Source organism: Lepidochelys olivacea (assembly GCF_965140295.1).
Source record: "Lepidochelys olivacea isolate rLepOli2 genome assembly, chromosome: 7".
Lineage (NCBI taxonomy): Eukaryota > Metazoa > Chordata > Testudines > Cheloniidae > Lepidochelys > Lepidochelys olivacea.
In genome coordinates this window covers 77,263,526-77,269,525 of record NC_140417.1, presented here as the reverse complement: position 1 = coordinate 77,269,525, position 6,000 = coordinate 77,263,526, and positions in this window count along the sequence as shown.

The following is a 6,000-nucleotide window of genomic DNA, read 5'->3' as shown; positions in this document are numbered from 1 at the left end:
GAAGTTGCCTTTTTTTAATATATTCAGTTTAGCAATAATGATGTTGACATGGAACATCTAGCACGTGCCCTAGGGATTAATAATCAACTGGGGTTAATCAGCTCATCCAGTTGGCCATTAATCCCTAGGAAATGCCCTTCTTAATTATACCAGTTCTAACTTAATGCTCACTTTCATTTGCTTGCATGCCATGATAATGAAAGCTAAACTGCTTTACTGGCTATCACAATTATATAAACAGAAATTGAAAACTGACATCATTCTGAGAAAGCTGTATACAGTTTGTGAAAGGTCAATGTTATTAATGCATCCTATGAATACCATTCTTCTAATGCCTTCCTTTACCAGCACAAGTAATATCATTACTGTTAAAGGACTTCGTGATGATCTCCCTCGCAGCAAGGGAGATGCGTTGCAAGGCTTTAAATCCTGCCAAGTAAGTAATGTGGAAACTGCACATTAGATAATATGTAAGGATATGCCTTGAGAAAAAGCTAGAAGGCATAATTGCTGAGCTGGAAAGATGTCCATATTAACTGAAATGTTAGTCCATTTGATGCAAGAAAATACCAAGAAACTGTGAACTGCATATACTTCTTTTCTGACAATAACCCAGGGATCTTATCCAGGATTAAATAAGTAGCCAACTGCAGGATAAATACTAAAGTAAATGTTCATATATATATATATAGACTTGAGGTCCAGATTAAAGTGTAATAGTTTTGTCTTTGTCCTAAACATAACCTTAGTTTAAACAAAATTGTGTTTTAAAGACGTGTGTTGAAGTTGCTCATTTTTTACCTATCTATATCCTTTTTGGCAAGAACAAAGCTCCTATCTGGGGATAGTATGTCTTTCCTCCTTCCCCCTCTCCCTTCCCCTCCCCCTAGCCATCCCTCCTGGGGATATCGCAGAAAAGACAATGCAGTTCAAAAATGTGCACAAAAAATCAGGATTAGGAGGAATGAGTTTAAACATTTACTTGATTCCTCTCCTTGAAATGATCCAAATCCTAGCACTAATGGTACATTTAGGTCGTTTTTATGTCCTACAGCAGCTTCAGATGGGGGGAGAGAGGGGGGAGTTTTAGAGCTATGTCAGTTTTTACCCATTCTCAAGAAATAGCTAATTTCCTTAACATTTTAAGTTGTAGAACAGCAGCGCAGTACTAGAGGAAACCATACTTAACACTTCAGATTCGTGGAATTTATTTTTAATATGCAAAGTTAAATTCTAAAGAGAAGATGTTTATAAAACCAATAGCCGTGGATGAATGTGACAGGGCAATTTCCTGCAATGTCCTTGAAAAATTTTACTTAAACTTAATTCAATGTCTTTGGAGTCCATTGTATTGAATGCAAAGTTTATGAATTATCATTGGATTGGATGTAACTTCTCTAGGGGGAGATATAGCCAGTGTAAACTTCGAGAACTGTTATGAGTTTTAAAGGACTATTTTAAACAAGGTGCCAGACAAGAAGGAATTTCTGGGACAAAGAAAAGTTAAGTGGGTTTCCTAGGAAATACTTTGGGGAGGAGGTGCATACAAACTCCTGCCTCCAGACCCAACCCTGAGGAGAGAATCATTGTCTGCTGATTATATAATTCCCAGAATCTGAAGATCAAAGGCCCCAGCTGCATAAAGGAGACACTAATTTATTCATGGGTGTGCTTGTTCTGAGCAGAGGTTGTTGTGAACTTGTAATCACAAAAAACCACCTTTGTGGCATTTGAAGGATCAATCACGTACCAGAGCCCTTGTTAGAGTTGGGCTGATCTCTGGTAAGCTCATTACTTTGCATGTAGGTTCCGTTATTATTTTAAATATGTTTTCTCTGTAATGCTTTCACCGAAGAGTAAATGTGCTTGCTTAGAAAGGGCTGTGTGATAACTTATAACTGGGCAATTACACTGTAGCCTCTGGAAAGAAAGCAAAGTGCTGACACTGGCCGTTTAGGCCATCTGACTTGCTGGGGATATCAATCTAGGCAGGAAACTGTTCAACCTGGAAAAACTACAGTCAGTAGGAAGTGTGTTCCGGGTGTCTACTCAAGAGAGCTGAAGGCTGAGGAGCCAGTAGCCTAGAATGAATACCCTCGAGGGACCATGGAGGGGTTGCCCTGAATTGTGACAATCAGAATATAAATTTCAATTACAGTATTAAGATTGGTAGTCCCAAAATTTAATCTTTTAGTTGTATTTGGTTCGCAAAGTGAATACAGGTTTGTTTTATTCTAGACCAAACACTTCAATGATTTTTTTTCTTTCAGTGCCAGCCAATACTATGGCATCCCTGAGTTATTATTTACTAACAAGTTTGTACATGCAAAACAGAAGGAAGCAGATTAATTTTGAACTTTAATTTGGTTGTTATAAACACCAAGAACAGATGATGACTTGAAACATTTTGAATACCATGACAATGTTCTAGCAATAAATAACGTGATTGCAATGTGATACTTTACCTATAGGGTTTTAGAGTCTCTCCAGTGCTATTTTACTTTTGTTTACTTAAAAATCTCCTTAAAGGAAGACCAGTAACTTAGATACACTTTGATCTGAAATATTTTAACCTATTAATATTGCAGGTAACACCTAAGGTGACTATAACTGAAAGAAATTCAAGGAGGGAATTTTTTTCCCATTTGTTTTGTACATTTGAGAGTGCTTATGTATAATCAGTTTAACTGAACTCTCAGGGAAAAAAATTAATTGTTTTCCCTTGATGTCCATGTGACTGTCTCTCACAACAGAGGGGAAAGAAACAGTTTTTCTTTTAAAGGGAAAATGTGACTGTTATAACCACAAAAATTATTGAGGTGATTTAAGGGCAGGTGGAGTCTCTAAAACTAACAACTCATTTTCTCAAAAAGAAAAGGAGGACTTGTGGCACCTTAGAGACTAACAAATTTATTTGAGCATAAGCTTTCATGAGCTGCAGCTCACTTCATGAAAGCTTTAACAAATTTATTTGAGTATGTCTCTAAGGTGCCACAAGTCCTCCTTTTCTTTTTGCAGTTACAGACTAACACGGTTGCTACTCTGAAACTCATTTTCTGAAACTGACTGGATTTCAAGTGGATAGTATCTCTTACGCCTACATAATAATTTCACTCGATGCCATGATGATTTTCACCCATCTTGCAAACGGGATTTACTTATGCTGGAAGAGTTCGGGGCATACTATTTGGATCTTATGTCAGAGCTTCATGAAAGGATCTGTTCATTATCTAATGTATTTTGATTGATATAGTTAAGATTGTACAGGCTACTGTGGTAGAGGCTGTGTGAGGAGCTCTGCTCCAGAGATAGTGGGGAGATGGAAAGGGCCTTTCAGCTCCCTTCCTGCTCTCCCCCTAAGTTTCCTTAAGTTTCGTAACCTAGGCTGGAGCTGCAGGCTCTGACCTATTCAGTTCCACATTCATGTCTATGTGTAGACAGGGTCCCAAGAGAGTTGTTCCGGATTAACACTATATGTGGACATCATTATTCCAGAATAAGCATGATTAGACATAGAGTTAATGAGGAACGACTCCATGTGTAGAAAAGCCCATGTAGGTCTGTGCCTCAATCTTAAAACAGTAGGTGATGCATATTAGAGGGAACATATGCAGAACATCTTTGTTGCCACCTCTGACTTTCTTCCCAAATGACTCATTTCACAATAACTGGAGAAATAAAAGTGTTGGTAGTAGCTACAGTTCATCAGCTACTCCAGAATGATTTTGCATTTCTTGAGTCAGCTGCAGGAACAATCTTTTATCAAGGCCTCAGTGTTTACTCCTTTCTCTGGAATAGTCCAATCATGCAGGCATCAGGAAGATAAGCAGACTCTAGATCTTCTGAAGAGGGAGGTGTCCTCTGATTTAAGGGAAATTGTTGAAGGAGGCAACAGCTTGTGATAGTTAATGACAATCTAAAAGGAGCAATTGTAAACTCAGGAAAGGTGGCTGCAAAGAAATTAGAGTCCACATTTTTTTTCAGATCAAATCATCTTGACTAGTCCCTTTAATCTTCAAAGACCACATCAGAACAAGGGTTATGCTACTGGAGTTATCATATTGACTGGATGAAGAAATAGACTTATCAAAAGAACATCTTTTTTTGCACAAAGCCAAATGTACACCAATGCATTCTTTTCAGTGAATGCTTGATAAAGGAATATACATGAATTATGGCTGGGATTTTTAAAAGTGCAGGAGGGAGTTAGGCACCCAGGTCTCATTGACATTCAGTGGGAATTGGGTACTTAAGGTGTTTGAAAATCCTACCTTAAAAGCACAGGTTTCAGTACAATAAAGGGTAAAATACAGTTTTTAAAAATGAGAAACAAAATATACCTGTCAGATAAGATTGTTGCAACTGATCTAGATTGAGAAAGAAGAAGTGCTTCTGAGGGCATGTCTACACAGCAAAGAAAAATCTACTGCTTGTCAGGCCAGCCAACTTGGGCTGTGGGGCTGTTTCATTGCTGTGTAGACTTCTGGGCTCAGGCTGGAGTCTGGTCTCTGGGACCCTGTGGGCAGTCATGCCTAGTGGTTGGAACTAGCATTGGTAGCCAGAAATAAGGCCCAGGGTTAGAGACAGAGGCCAGAGCCAAGGGTCAGAAGTCAGGAATTGAAGCTGAAGGTCAGAACATGATCAGATGCGAGAGTTGAAGTTGGAAATCAGAGCCAGTGGAACCTAGAGTGAGGCAAGGCAGGAGGAGGGCTGGGTCTAAGGCTGGACCAAGGCATGAGCAGGGCTGGAACAAGGCAGGGGTAAGGCTGGGAATGAGCAGGTGCAGAAGCTGTCACAGCTGTGGGTGAATGCTTTGAGCAGCTGCTGAACGGCTGCTGCTGCTGGGCTTAAGAGCTGGTCTGATGACTCATCCTACCAATCAGACTGTGTGGTCAGTCTGGCAGCCTACTACAGTCCAGCTTCACTTGTTATGTTATGTGGAGGCTGGCTAGACTGGCTCTGCTGAAGGTCCTGATTCCCAACACTACCTGGAAAACTTCAGTTATATCTATGATACTTTAATGCTCCAGAGCACCTGATATTTTAAAAAATAAATCATGTTGTCATTTTTCAAGTAGTCCCCCTGTTTAAACTCTTGGATGAAGCCCTCTCAAAGACACAAAGACACATCCTGCTGTAAGTGACATTCATGTCATTCTGCTCATCAGGGATGAAAATCTTCTGTACAAGAATCAACTGGCCCTATCTCTTTCCACTGTCCAGGATCTTGGCAGGACCAGTATATCATATTCAAGCATTCCTTTCTGTCACTTAGCTCATCTGGAATCATGGTTGCATTTTTGGCACTTTTGAGATCCTCCTGTAACATCTCATGAACCTGGTTCATGATTACCTAAGAGAAGATAAGTAAATCCTTTTTCCTTCATCTTACTCCCATCACAAGGAGGCAGTATCCAAATGCTGTGGTTAAAGTATAGATCTAAAGCTTTAAGCTTCAAGGACATCCTTGTCTCTTTCACTGTTGCCTTGTATGTCAAGATTTTAATAATAAAGGGGTTTTGGTTTGGTTTGTTTTCCTACCACCTTCTTACTGACTGCAGTAATGGTCAGGGAAATATAAAAAAGATCAGATCTTTGGTCATATTGTTTAAGCCTCTACTGATTTCAGTCTCACTATTTTCCCTAGTGAATGTTCAACATCAAACACAGAATCCTTCCAAATATAGTGGGACCTTGGGTTTTCCTCATCTCCAGTATATGAAGCTTCTAATATGTGTTAGACCCTGCCATAGGGTGGCTCCTGCATCCCACCTGTAAGTGAATGGGAGTGCTGCTTAGCTCAAAGTTGTTTTATCTGTTTGAGTTAGCATGAGATTCTCTTTTAGCTTTCCCCTGGTCAGGTGAAGAAGGAGTCTTAGATAGAGTCAGAATGACACAATAATGACAGTCAATACAGTGGTTGTATTTATTTAATAGAATCATAGAAATATATGACTGGAAGGGACCTCAACTGGTTGTCTACTCCAGTCTACTGCACTT